Here is a 13,291-nt window from a genome sequence, read left to right on the forward strand (position 1 = left end):
CCATCTGAAAAAAGACTTTTAAAAAGTGATCCTATTTACAATAGCCACAAATAAAATTAAAAACCTAGGAGTTAACTTAACCAAAGAAGTGAAAGATCTTTATAATGATGACAATAAAACACTGATGAAAGAAATTGAAAAGCACACCACAAAATAGAAAGAGATTCCATGTTCATGAATTGGAAGAAGCAATATTGTTAAAAAGACCATACTATCCAAAGCAATTTATGCATTCAATGTACTCCCTATCAAAATACCAATGACATTCTTCACAGAAACAGAAAAAACAATCCTAAAATTTATATGGAGCCACAAAAGACCCAGAATGACAGCTATTCTAAGCAAAAAGAACAAAGCTGGAGGAATCATATTGCTTGACTTTAAATTGTACTATAGAACTATAGTAACCAAAACAGCATGGCACTGGCATAGACACATAGACCAATGGAAAAGTATAGAGAACCCAGAAACAAATCCACACACCTATAGTGAACTCATTTTCAATCAATGTGCCAACAACATACATTGAGGAAAAGGCAGTCTCTTCAACAAATGGTTCTGGGAAAACTGGATATCCACATGCAGAAACATGTAACTAGACCCCTACCTCTCACCATATACAAAAATCAAATCAAAATGGATTAAAGACTTAAAGATAAGACCTCAAACTATGAAACTATAACAAGAGAATATCGAGAAGAATCTTCAGGACTTTGGTCTGAACAAAAATTTCTTGAGCAATATCCCACAAGCACAGTAACCAAAACAAAAATGGACAAATGGCATCACATTAAGTTACAAAGCTTCTTCATAGCAAAGGAAACAATTAACAAAGTGAAGAGACAGCCCACAGAATGGGAGAAAATATTTGCAAAATACCCATCTGAGAAGGGATAAATAACCAGAATATATAAGGAGTTCAAACAACTCTATAGGAAAAAAAAATCTAATTATATGATTTTTTAAATGAGCATAAGATTTGAATAGACATTTCTCAAAAGGAAACATACAGATGGTAAACAGGCATGTGAAGAGGTGCTTAACATTGATCATTAGAGAAATTCACAGTGTAGAAAACTACAATTAGATATCATCTCACCCTGGCTAAGACAGCTTATATCCAAAAGTCAGGCAATAACAAATGCTGGCAAACGTGGAGATAAGAGAACCCTCATACACTGTTCGTGGGACTGTAAATTAGTAGAACCACTATGGGGAACAGTTTGGAGGTTCCTTAAAAAAACTAAAAATAGAGCCACCATGTGATCCAGCCATCTCACTGCTGGGTATATACCCACAAGAAAGGAAATCAGTACATAGAGGAGATAATCTGCATTCCCATGTTGGTTGTAGCACTGTTCATGAGAGCTTAGGTTTGGAAGCAACCTGTGTTCATCAACAGATGAATGGATGAAGAGAATAGTGCATATACACAAGAGAGTATTATTTAGCTATACTTAGCTAATGTTATTATTTAGCTATACTTAGCTATATTTAGCTAATGAGATCCTGCCTTTTGCAACAATATGGATGGAACTGGAGATCACTATGCTAACTGAAATAAGGCAGGCACAGAAAGACAAACATCACATGTTCTCACTTATTTGTGGGCTCTAAAAAGGATAACAGTTGAACTCATAGACATGAGTAGAAAGATGGTTATCAGAGGCTGCGAATGGTACTAGGAGTTTGGGGGTGGGGAGGTGGGGATGGTTAATGGGTATGAAAAAATAGAAAAAAATGAGTAACACCTACTATTTGCTAGCACAACAGGGTGACTACAGTCAATAATAATTGTACATTTTTAAATGATCGAAAGAGTGTAATTGGATAGTTTGTAACACAATGATAAATGCTTGAGGGGACAGAGATACCCCATCATCCATGATAAAGGTGGTTAATATGCATTTAGTTATATCTCTTACTATACTTAAATTGCCATATTGGTGCTTTAGTCATATATATGTGTCAAATGATGAATATAAATTTATTGTTTGAAAAGTTCCCATGAATGTTATATTTTTCCCTTAGTCTACTCTAGAACATGCATTTTAAATAATTTATGAAACTAGAATTCTTAATGGGGATCAGTTAATAGTTTGTGGTCTTTAAATATTCGTGTCTCTTGTTGCAGGGGAGATGAACTCATATTTTTCCATTTTATATTACAGGAGACAGCATTATTTTTCTGATTTACTGAACATTTTAGATACTGCCATTACTGTGATTATCCTGCTGGTTGATGTCATTTACATTTTTTTTGACGTTAAGTTTCTTAAGGATGTTCCCAGGTATGAAATATAAGACTCACCTCTCTTAAAATTTTTCATTTATTTTTTGCATTTTCTGTGGCTTTTATTCGATATAATCTTTTCAACTTCAGATGGCCTCATTTTATACCAAATATGTTGCTTTAAAATGAAATGTGTAGGTAAATTCCCACATAGGTTGAAACTAAAAGAGTGTGGTATTTAGGGACCAGCGAAGAGTATACACACTAAGTACCAGTAATTGAATAAAAAAGATGGAGTAGCCAAAGAAGGACTTTACCTCTTGTATTAACTTTAACTTCACTACATTTTGAAGTTCTCATCAAATTCCCATTTGTATCCTTTTTTGGCCTTTTGGCTAAGATCAAGTGTGATATTCTTATTAGTTTAATATCTGATACATTAAAAAATTTGATATTGAAAACAATTCCCCTCTGTGCTTCAACTACAAATCCCTTACACATAATGTTCTGTCTGGGTTTTTCCCACAGCCAAGAGGGAATTTATTTGAGCATATGCAAAATTTGAGTGACTTCAATCACGATTTTCTTTTCCTTTTTTTTTTTTTTTTTTTTTGTTTTCTTTTGAGATGGAGTCTCACTCTGTCGCCCAGGCTGGAGTTCAGTGGCATGATATCAGACTCACTGCAACTTCTGCCTTCCCGGTTAAAGCGATTTTCCTGCCTCAGCCTCCCGAGTAGCTGGGATTACAGGCATGCACCACCATACCTGGCTAATTTTTGTATTTTTAGTAGAGATGAGTTTCACCAGGTTGGTCAGGCTGGTCTTGAGCTCCTGACCTCAAGTGATCTGCCCACCTCGGCCTCCTAAAGTACTGGGATTACAAGCGTGAGCCACCATGCCAGCCTCAATCATGATGTTCTAAAAAATAGAAAACAGAACAGAAAACTAGGAGATGACATGTATAGCAACACAACAGTAGAGTTTTGCAGTATAGTTGTGGTAGAAACAAAGAAAGCTAAGGCAAAGTTAGAACTGCTGGGGATTAGGAAACTAAAGGGTGTATGAGGACCTGGTGACTCTCTTTTTTTTTTTTTTTTTTTTTTTTTTTCCTTTTTACTGTGACGGTGAGGAAAATGGAAGAGCAAATGTATACTGGGATGTAGATGTTGGTGGCTTCCTAAGCTTGTTCATGGGTCAAATACCTGGTTTCTTTCTGTACCCCTAGCTTCCCTGGACTACAACTCAGGCACCAACTAAGCATGTTAAGTGATAGGCTTTTGGAGTTGTTTGAAAATCACCTCAGCCAGTGTGGTCCTCTGACTAGAAACCTCAGCATCACTTGAGGGCTTGCTAGCAATACAAGAAAAATACCTTAGGCCCCACCCCGGACCCACTGAATCAATATCTCTGGGACCCAGCAATCTGTAGCTTAACAGGTTTTTCCAGATGACTCTGATTTATGCATGCTCAAACCAGAGAAGCACTAGTCCAGACCATCAGTTCTCTGCTTTGACATTTCTCATGGTAGGAGAGACACCAGCTAGCACACTTGGGAAGTATCTCAATCTGTTGCCTGCCTGATATGCATTAGTAGCTGTAGTGAACCTCTGTTACAGATGGGAGTAACAAAGGTGAACAAGAATCCTCAATTTGTTTTGATGTGGAAAAATTGAAAATGCTAGTTTCAAATCCCAAAATTAAATTTACAAATTCTAAGACTCTATTGTTTCACTATTTCTCTAGACCAGAATTGTTCAATCTCAGCATTACTAACATTTTGGGCCACATCATTATTGTCACAGGAGGGTGGTGAGCAGTTATATTCATTGCAGGATGTTTAGCAGAGTTCCTGGCTTCTATTCATTAGATGGAAGTAGCACGCACATGCACGTGAACACACACACACACACACACACACACACACCAGTTGTGAAAACCAAAAGTGCCTCAAGACACTGTCAAATATCCCCCATGTAGGTGATTGAGGAGAGGAGGGAAAATTGTCCCTGGTTAACAACTGCTGATCTAAACTTAATTTATATTCATAAAGTTCTCTGTTTCTGAAGCAAAAATTGATCTTTTAAATTTATTTTTAGATGGACACGTTTATTTCGACTTCTACGACTTATCATTCTGATAAGAGTTTTTCATCTGGCTCATCTAAAAAGACAACTTGGAAAGCTGATAAGAAGGCTGGTAAGTGGGTAAAACATGCTTATGATTCAGAAAAATATTTTGTGTTTTGGGACCCATTGGCAAGGGTTGATTTCTATACTGTATAATGTCCTTTATTTTTATGTTGATTTATGTTTCACAAACTAATAATGGTTTTAAACTCTTAGGTTTCAGGAAACAAAAGGCGATACAAAAGGGATGGATTTGACCTAGACCTCACTTATATTACTGGTTTGTGACACTTAACTGTTGATTTACTTAGATTAACTTCACTTTTTCTTGTAATTATATTTTTATTTTGTTTTTGCCTTGTCTAAGCCACATTCATTCAAAGTCTTCTTTATTCATGAGGCTATATGCTATGCCACTGTGATAGTGTGACCTATTTGTGGTTTAACTCTGGCAAGGAAGATTTCCATGTCATCTCAATTCAGGACTACTCGATTGCAGCACAGGAACTTGAATGGATTTTCAGCTGACTCCATTTGAGTTTCAATTTATTAAGTTCCAGTAGTTATCCTGAATCCCAAGGATCCCAGAGAGACTGCTTCTCTTCCTAGAACCCCAGAGAATGAGGTCACAGCTTTGTAGATCTCAGGTTTTCTGAGTCAGAGGGCTACAAAGCACTTTGGGAGTTCCCACCATTACTGGTGCCCACAATTCTTGGATTTTCTTTGGTATTTAAGAAATAAATTCCAAGAACAGGGAGAACTTCAGACTGAGGCCAACATAAGTACATGGCATATGGTTTGCACCGGTGGAGTCTTATGAACACTGTGCCAGCTTAATGGTCATTATGTTGGATAATTTAACATGTTATCTTGATTATCCTGAGTATTAACTCTTTTCTGTCAACCTCAATCTTAAAATTTATTTTTCTGTGAAAATGGAGTCTGATCATATAAAATTAATTTTTGTATGTTATTTTAAATCTATAATGATGTTTGTAATAGTGATGATATTGACTTCCAGAACGTATTATCGCTATGTCATTTCCATCTTCTGGAGGCCAGTCCTTCTATCGGAATCCAATTAAGGTAAGGGTGTTTATCTTAAAAATACTCATTTCTCAGTGAATGTAGACTGTGTAGTCAAAAGTTTAATATTGACCCAGAAATGTCAATATTCTTTCCAGAAGGTACTCTTTCAAGTAAAACAATCATCATGGATTGATACCAGTTACAATTGTACCAGTGGTTACAAACCACCCCCAAACTTACTGGCTTATAATAGCAACTATTTATTTGGCTCATGATACTATGGTTTGTGAATTTGAGATGGGCTTAACTGTTCCATTCTGTGCTCACAGGGAAGATTGCCTCTCTCAACTGAGCTCATTCACGCATCTGTGGGCAGCTACTGAGTCATCTGAGCACTGGCTAGTCTAAAATGACTTGGCTGCCCTCAGCGGACAGAGCCACTGCATGCTCCATGCACACCTCAAGGCCCATCTCATCTGGCACCCACTGCTGCCAACAGCCCCACCCCCTTGACCAGCAGAGCTGCCATATGCTGCATGCACTTCTAAGACCCTGAGGACTGGCCTGCCTGGTGCCCACCCTGCTGGTGGCACCACCCTACCACTAGCAAAGCCACTGCACCTAGCATGCATACCTCTAGGGCCTTAGAACTAATCCTACTGATGGCTCCCACCCCAAGAAAAGCTATACCACTGTCTCTACAAACACTCACCATCTAGGCCTCTGAGGCACTCAGAGACACCTCTAAATGCTGATTACAGCCAAAGAAGTCACATGAAGACTATATTACTGCAGCCACCTAGAACCAAAGTCAAATCACCCTACTAAACAACTATTGGAAACAATATTTCTCTATGAAAGCTCCGTAACATTGGAAAAGGCACCTGTTCTACCAGATGTGCAAAAATCAATTTAGGACCACAAGAAACATAAAAAGCAAGGAAACATTATACCTCCAAAGAAACACAATAATTCCCCATTAACAGACCCTAAATGTTAAGAGTATATCAAATGGCTAAGAAGCAATTTGAAATAATTGTCTTAAGGAAACTTTATGAGGTACAAGAGAATACAGATGGACAAATCGATGAAATTAGAAAACCGATTTACGGTCTTATGAGAAATTCAACAAAGATATAGATGTCATTAAAAATCAAACAGAGATCTTGAGCTGAAGAATTTAAGGAATAAAATAAACAATAATCAAGAGACCAGATGCAGTGGATCACTCCTGTTATCCCAGCAATTTGGGAGGTCAAGGCAGGTGGATCACTTGAGGCCAGGAGTTCAAGACAAGAATGATTAACATGGCAAAATCCCATCTCTAAAAAAATACAAAATTTAGTCAGGTGTGTTGGTGCATGCCTATAATCCCAGTTACTCGGGAGGCTGAGGCACAAGAATCGCTTGAACCCAGGAGGTGGAGGTTGCAGTGAGCTGAGATCATGCCACTGCACTCCAACCTGGTAGACAGGGAGGGACCCTGTCTCAAAAAAAAAATTATATATATATATATACACACACATATATATAATCAAGAGCTTTAAAAACAGACATGGGAGAGATATGGCTGAAATCTAGGAAGGTCAAAGATTCTCAAATAGAATCAACCCCAAAATGGTCTTCTCTGAGTTGTATAACAGTCAAACTTTCAAAAGTCAAAAAGACGGAATATTGGTCAGGTGCAGTGGCTCACACCTGTAATCCCAGGACTTTGGGAGGCTGAAGTAGGTGGATCACAAAGCCAGGAGTTCAAGACGAGCCTGGCCAACTTAAAGAAACCCCGTCTCTACTAATAATACAAAAAAACTTAGCTAGGTGTAGTGGCATGCATGTGTAGTTCTAGCTACTTGGGAGGCTGAATCATGAGAAATGCTTAAACCCAGGAGATGGAGGTTGCAGTGAGCTGAGATCACACCATTGCACTCCAACCTAGGTAACAGAGTGAGACTGTCCAAAAAAAAAAAAAAAAAAAAAAGGAAATATTAAAAACAGCAAGAAAAAAGCATCAAGTCACATGTAAGGGAAACTCCTTTAGGTTAATAGTGGATTTCCCAGTGGAAACTTTACAGGTCAGTAGATAAAGGGATGATATAATCAATGTACTGAAAGGAAAAAAAACAAAAACAAACTATAAACTAAGAATACTATACCCAGCAGAGCTATCCTCTAGAAATGAGGGAGAAATAAAGTATTTCCTAGGCAAGCAAAACCTGAGAGAATTCATCACCACTAGACTGGCCTTACAAGGAATGCTTAAGGGAGGTTCTACAAATGGAAGCAAGAGGATGATTACCATCATGAGAAACACAAAACTATGAAACTCACTGGTAGAGCAGATACATAAGAAAGAGAAAGAAATCAAACTTTATCACTACAGAAAACCACCAACCCACAAAGATTAAAAAAAAAATAGGGGAAGAAAAGAACACAGGATATAAAAAACAACCAAAAAAAAAAAAAAAAAGAATAAAATGACAGGATAAACCCTCATCTATTAATAGTAACCTTGAAAGTAAACAGATCAAATTCCCAATTAAAAGATATACAGTTGGTTGCCAAGATAAAACAAACAAACAAAAAACCCAACTACATACTGCCTACAAGAAACTAATTTCACCTGTAAAGGTACACGCAGACTGAAAATGAAGGAACAGAAAAAGATATTCCAGGCAAACAGAAACCAAAAGTGAGCAGGAGTAGCCATACTTATATGAGATAAAACAGACTTTAAGTCAAACTGTATGAGGAGACAAAGATAGACATTTTATAATGATGAAAGGATCAACTTAGCAATAGGATATAATAATTGCAGATATATATGTACCCAACACTAGAGCACTCAGATAAACAAGGCAAATATTAGATCTAAAGGGAAAGACAGATTCCAATCCAGTAACAGTTGGGGTCTTTAATACCCCGTAACACCTCACTCATAGCACTAGACAGATCATCTAGACAGAAAATCAACAAAGGAATGTCAGATTTCAGCTTATAGAGAGGAATAAGTTTTGATATTCTATAGCACTGTAGGATGACTACAGTTAATAATAATTTATCGTGTATTTTTAAATAGAGAGGCTCTTGAGTGTTCCCAGCACAAAGAATGATAAATATTTGAGGTGATGGATATGCTGATTATCCTGATTTGATCATTACACATTGTACACAGGTACTGAGATATCACTCTCTACTTTATAAATATGAACAAGTATTATGTGTCAATTAAAATTTTGTTTAAAGAATGAAAAAAAATTTTTTTTGAGACTTTTTTTTTTGAGACGAAGTGTCGCTGTGTCACTCAGGCTGGAGTGCAGTGGCGCGATCTCAGCTCCCTGCAAACTCTGCCTCCCGGGTTCATGCCATTCTCCTGCCTCAGCCTTCCAAGTAGCTGGGACTACAGGCGCCCCACCCCTATGCCCGGCTAATTTTTTGTGTTTTTAGTAAAGATGGGGTTTCACCGTGTTAGCTAGGATGGTCTCAATCTCCTGACCTCGTGATCTGCCTGCCTCAGCCTCCCAAAGTGCTGGGATTATAGGCGTGAGCCACTGTGCCCGGCTGTATGAAGCAGATTTTTTAAAAGAGAGAAAAGAAAATAACATGACTTGGCTGAATGGTCCCATGTGGTCTCTTATTCTCTAGTAGGCTACTTCAGGCCTCTTCACATGATGGCAGTGGCAAGAGTACCAGGAGCAGCAAGCAAAACAATGTAAATCCTCTTAAGGTCCAGGCTCAAAATTAGTATAATATTACTTGTATCCCATTTTAGTGGACAATGCAAATTATATTACCAGTCTGGATTCAGAGTACAAAATAGACTCCAACTCCTGGTGGAAGGAATTGTAAAGAATCACGGCTGGTTTTTTTGTTTTGTTTTGTTTTGTTTTTTTTGAGACAAGGTCTCACTCTGTGGTCCAGGCTAGAGTGCAGTGGTGCAATCTTGGTTCCCTGGTAGCTCCACCTCCCGGGTTCACACCATTCTCCTACCTCGGCCTCCCTAGCAGCTGGGACTACAGGTGCCCGCCACCACATCCAGCTAATTTTTTTGTATGTTTTTTTGTTTAGTAGTGATGGGCTTTCATCGTGTTAGCCAGGATGGTCTCGATCTCCTGACCTTGTGATCTGCCTGCCTTGGCCTCCCAAAGTGCTGGGATTACAGGCTTGAGCCACCACATCCGGCCAAGATCCTAAATTATAGTGGCAGCATACTGCTTTAGGCTTCGTGGATGACTAAATTAATTTCAAACGTATAATGCTATTTACTGTAAAATGCCAAGTGAAAGTCTCTGTTTAATTTTATGTAATTTACAATACTTATTATACCTCAATAAAACTATAATTATCAAGGGCTGTCTTCAGTTGCCAAGAGGTGGAAAGAGTACCTCTCTGCAGCATGTTAGCTCAGGTGTGAACAGGACAAGGCCGCAAGTTCAGCAACTTTTCAGAAAATGGCCTGGATCCCCAGCCTGAATCATCATCCCATGACTGGAGAATATGGACAGGTTATTTTATTAAGAAACTAATGATAAACCAAGGGCTATAGGAATTAAGAACAAGGACTAAAAGAGAAATGTTTAGAGTGATCCAGTATGGCCAATTAAAAGCAGCTGCACTCCCCAGCACTCACGAAGAGGAATGAAAAGGGGCAGGTGAATTCAGCACCTTCAACTGAGATATCCAGGTTCTCACATTGGAACTGACTGGAAGAACAGCTCGCCCCATGGAGAATGAAGAAAAGTGGTGAGAGGGTGCGATGGCCCAGCCAAGAGCAGCATGGAGCCAAAGGAACCCCCACTCCCAGCCAAGGGAAGCAGTGAGTGATTGTCCAACCCTGCTCAGGAGACAGTGCTTCTCCTATTGATCTTTGCAACCCATGGATCAGGGGATCCCCCTGTAAGCCCATGCCACCAGAGCTTTGTGTCTGATACACAGAGCTGTGTGGAGTCTCAGCAGATCAGCTGCTCGGGCACACACAGAAACCCAGGCGTTTTATGTAATCTGGCCCCGAGATCCACAGCAAGTTGGGAAATCTGTCCATACATATTTTGGAAAGGGGCTGAATCCAGGGAGCCAAGCAGCATCATTCTGCCAACTCCACTTCCATGATATCTCACAAGTTAAGACCCAATGGCTTGGAATCCTAATCAGCCAACAGCAGCCGGTTGGATTCCACCTCACATGGGTCTGAGTTCCCCAGGTGGTGGAGAGGGGCAGCCAGCATCACTGCAGTTCATAGACTCAGCCACTCCTGCCTGCCAGCTATGGAAAATAACAGGTGGTCAGGAGGAGGAAGGGTTCCCTACAACGCAGCACACCTGCTCTACCAAAAAGCAGCCAGACTACTTCTTTGGATGGATCCCTGATCCCATATCTCCTGACTGGGTACGAACTCCCAACAGGGGTCTCCAGCCACTTCCTACAGGTGTATGTAGACTTGCTACAGGTCAGTATACCCCTGGGATGGAGCTTCCAAAGGAAGGAGCTGGCTGCCATCTTTGCTATTTCACAGCCTTCACTGGTAATACCTCCAGGTACACGGGAGAAAGTTAGGTAACTGGGGTCTGGAATGGACCCCCAGCAAACTGCAGAAGCACTATGGTAGAGTGGCCTGTTAAAAGAAATCAAACACAGAGAAAACAACAACATCTGCTCAAAGAAATCAGAGAAGACACCCCCCAAAATGGAAAAACATCTCATGCTCATGGATGGGAAGAATCAATATCATGAAAATGCCCATACTGCCCAAAGTAATTTATAGATTCAATGCTATTCCCATTAAACTACTACTGAAATTCTTCACAGAATTAAAAAAAATATATTTTAAAATTCATATGGAACAATAGAACAGTAAAAGAGCCCAAATACCCAAGACAGTCCCAAGCAAAAAGAACAAAGCAGGTGGCTCCCACTACCCAACTTCAAACTATACTATACTATAGGGCTACAGTAACCAAAACAGCATGGTACTAGTACAAGAACAGATGTATAGACCAATGGAACAGAATAGAAAACTCAGAAATAAGACTTCACACCTACAACGATTTGATCTTTAACAAACTTGACAAAAACAAGCAATGGGAAAAGGACTCCCTATTTATTAAATGGTACTGGAGTGCTGGCTAGCCATATGTAGAAAATTGAAGCTGGACTTTTTCCTTACACCATATCCAAAAATTATCTCCAGATGGATTAAAAACTTAAATGTAAAACCCCAAAATATAAAAACCCTAGAAGAAAATCTAGGCCATACCATTCAGGACATGGGCATGGGCAAAGATTTCATGATGAAAATGCCAAAAGCAATTACAACAAGTGTAAAAATTGACAAATGGGATCTAATTAAGCTAAAGAGCTACAGAATGGGAGAAAATTTGTACAATCTATCTGTCTGACAAAGGTCTGATATTCAGATTCAACGAGGAACTTAAACAAATTTACAAGAAGAAAACACACAGCCCCATTAAAAAGTGGGCAAAGGATATGAACAGACACTTCTCAAAAGAAGACATACATGCAGTCAACAAAAATATGAAAGAAAAAAAAAAAAGCTCAACATCACTGACCACTAAAGAAATGCAAACAAAACCACAATGAGATACCACCTCGTGCCAGTCAGAATGGCTATTATTAAAAAGTCTAAAAACAACAGATGCTGGCAAGATTGCAGAGAAAAAGAAATGCTTTTACACGGTTGGTGGGTGTGTAAATTAGTTCAACCATCGTAGAAGACAGTGTGGTAATTACTCAGAGACGTAGAGGCAGAAATAGTATTTGACCCAGCAATCCCATTACTGAGTATAGACCCAAAGGAATATAAATCACTGTCTCGTAAAGATACATACATGTGTATGTTCACTGCAGCAGTATTCACAATAGCAAAGACATGGAATCAACTTAAATGCCCATCAATGATAGATCAGATAAAGAAAATGTGGTACATAAACACCATGGTATACTGTACAGCCATAAAAAGGAACAACATTACATCCTTTGCAGAGACATGGATGGAACTGGAAGCTGTTATCCTCAGCAAACTACCACAGGAGCTGAAAACCAAACACTGCATGTTCTCACACATAAATGGGAGCTGAATAATGAGATCACATGGACACATGGTGGGGAACAATGCACAGTGGGGCCTGTCAGAAAGGAAGGGATGGGAGAGGGAGAGCCTCAGGAAGAATAGCTAATGGGTGCTGGGCCTAATATGTAGGGATGAGATGATCTGTGTAGCAAACCACCATGGCACATGTTTACCTATGTAACAAACCTGCATATCCTGCACATGTACCCTGAACCTAAAATACATAATCACATTTTTATTGAGGTGTAGTAAATATGGTAAGTTGCACTAATCAAGTGTATATCTTGATGATATTATATATAAGTATATATGCATGTAACCAATGCCTCTGTCAACGTATTGGTCTATGACTGATCTCCGATTAATTGTTGTAAAGATAGAAAATACCAAGATTCATGTTTTTCGTATAGCTATCAATCCCTCCTGTACCATTTACTGTTAAGAGCATAATTTCCCCAATCAATTGCAGAGGTGTGTTTATTGCCAATCAAGTGAACATACATGTATAGGTTTGTTTCTCAGCTTTTTCTCCTTTTATTATGACTTGTTTATACTTAAGTCCAGATCACAGTTTTAAATATTATGGCTTTATAGTGAGTTTTGAAAACTTGTGTATAAGTCCCCCAACTTTGTACTTCTTAGTTTAAAAACTATTTTGGCTCTTCTAGATTTTTTTAATTTCCATGTACATTTTAGAATCATCTTGGCAATTTACACACACACACATACACACGTAGTATTTTGACTTGGGCATTGACTACATTGCTTAATTTGGGGATAATTGACATCTAAAAATATTGAGATTTCCAACTTATGAAC

The 13,291-nt window shown here is 38.8% G+C and overlaps 1 protein-coding gene and 1 pseudogene across 1 annotated transcript in view; both read left to right on the plus strand.

The window, feature by feature from the left end:
• The window catches only part of LOC115894584 (phosphatidylinositol 3,4,5-trisphosphate 3-phosphatase TPTE2-like), a 68,087-nt gene that overhangs the window by 13,911 nt on the left and 40,885 nt on the right, over positions 1-13,291 (plus strand). Inside the window, exons 4-7 of the mRNA XM_030922246.1 lie at positions 2,172-2,291; positions 4,330-4,429; positions 4,576-4,639; positions 5,381-5,445. The gene's annotated coding sequence lies outside the window, so the exon portion shown is untranslated. The remainder of the gene's footprint in view (positions 1-2,171; positions 2,292-4,329; positions 4,430-4,575; positions 4,640-5,380; positions 5,446-13,291) is intronic.
• Positions 2,609-2,728, plus strand: LOC115894669 (annotated as a pseudogene).

Source organism: Rhinopithecus roxellana, chromosome 18 (genome assembly GCF_007565055.1).
Source record: "Rhinopithecus roxellana isolate Shanxi Qingling chromosome 18, ASM756505v1, whole genome shotgun sequence".
NCBI classification, from domain to species: domain Eukaryota; kingdom Metazoa; phylum Chordata; class Mammalia; order Primates; family Cercopithecidae; genus Rhinopithecus; species Rhinopithecus roxellana.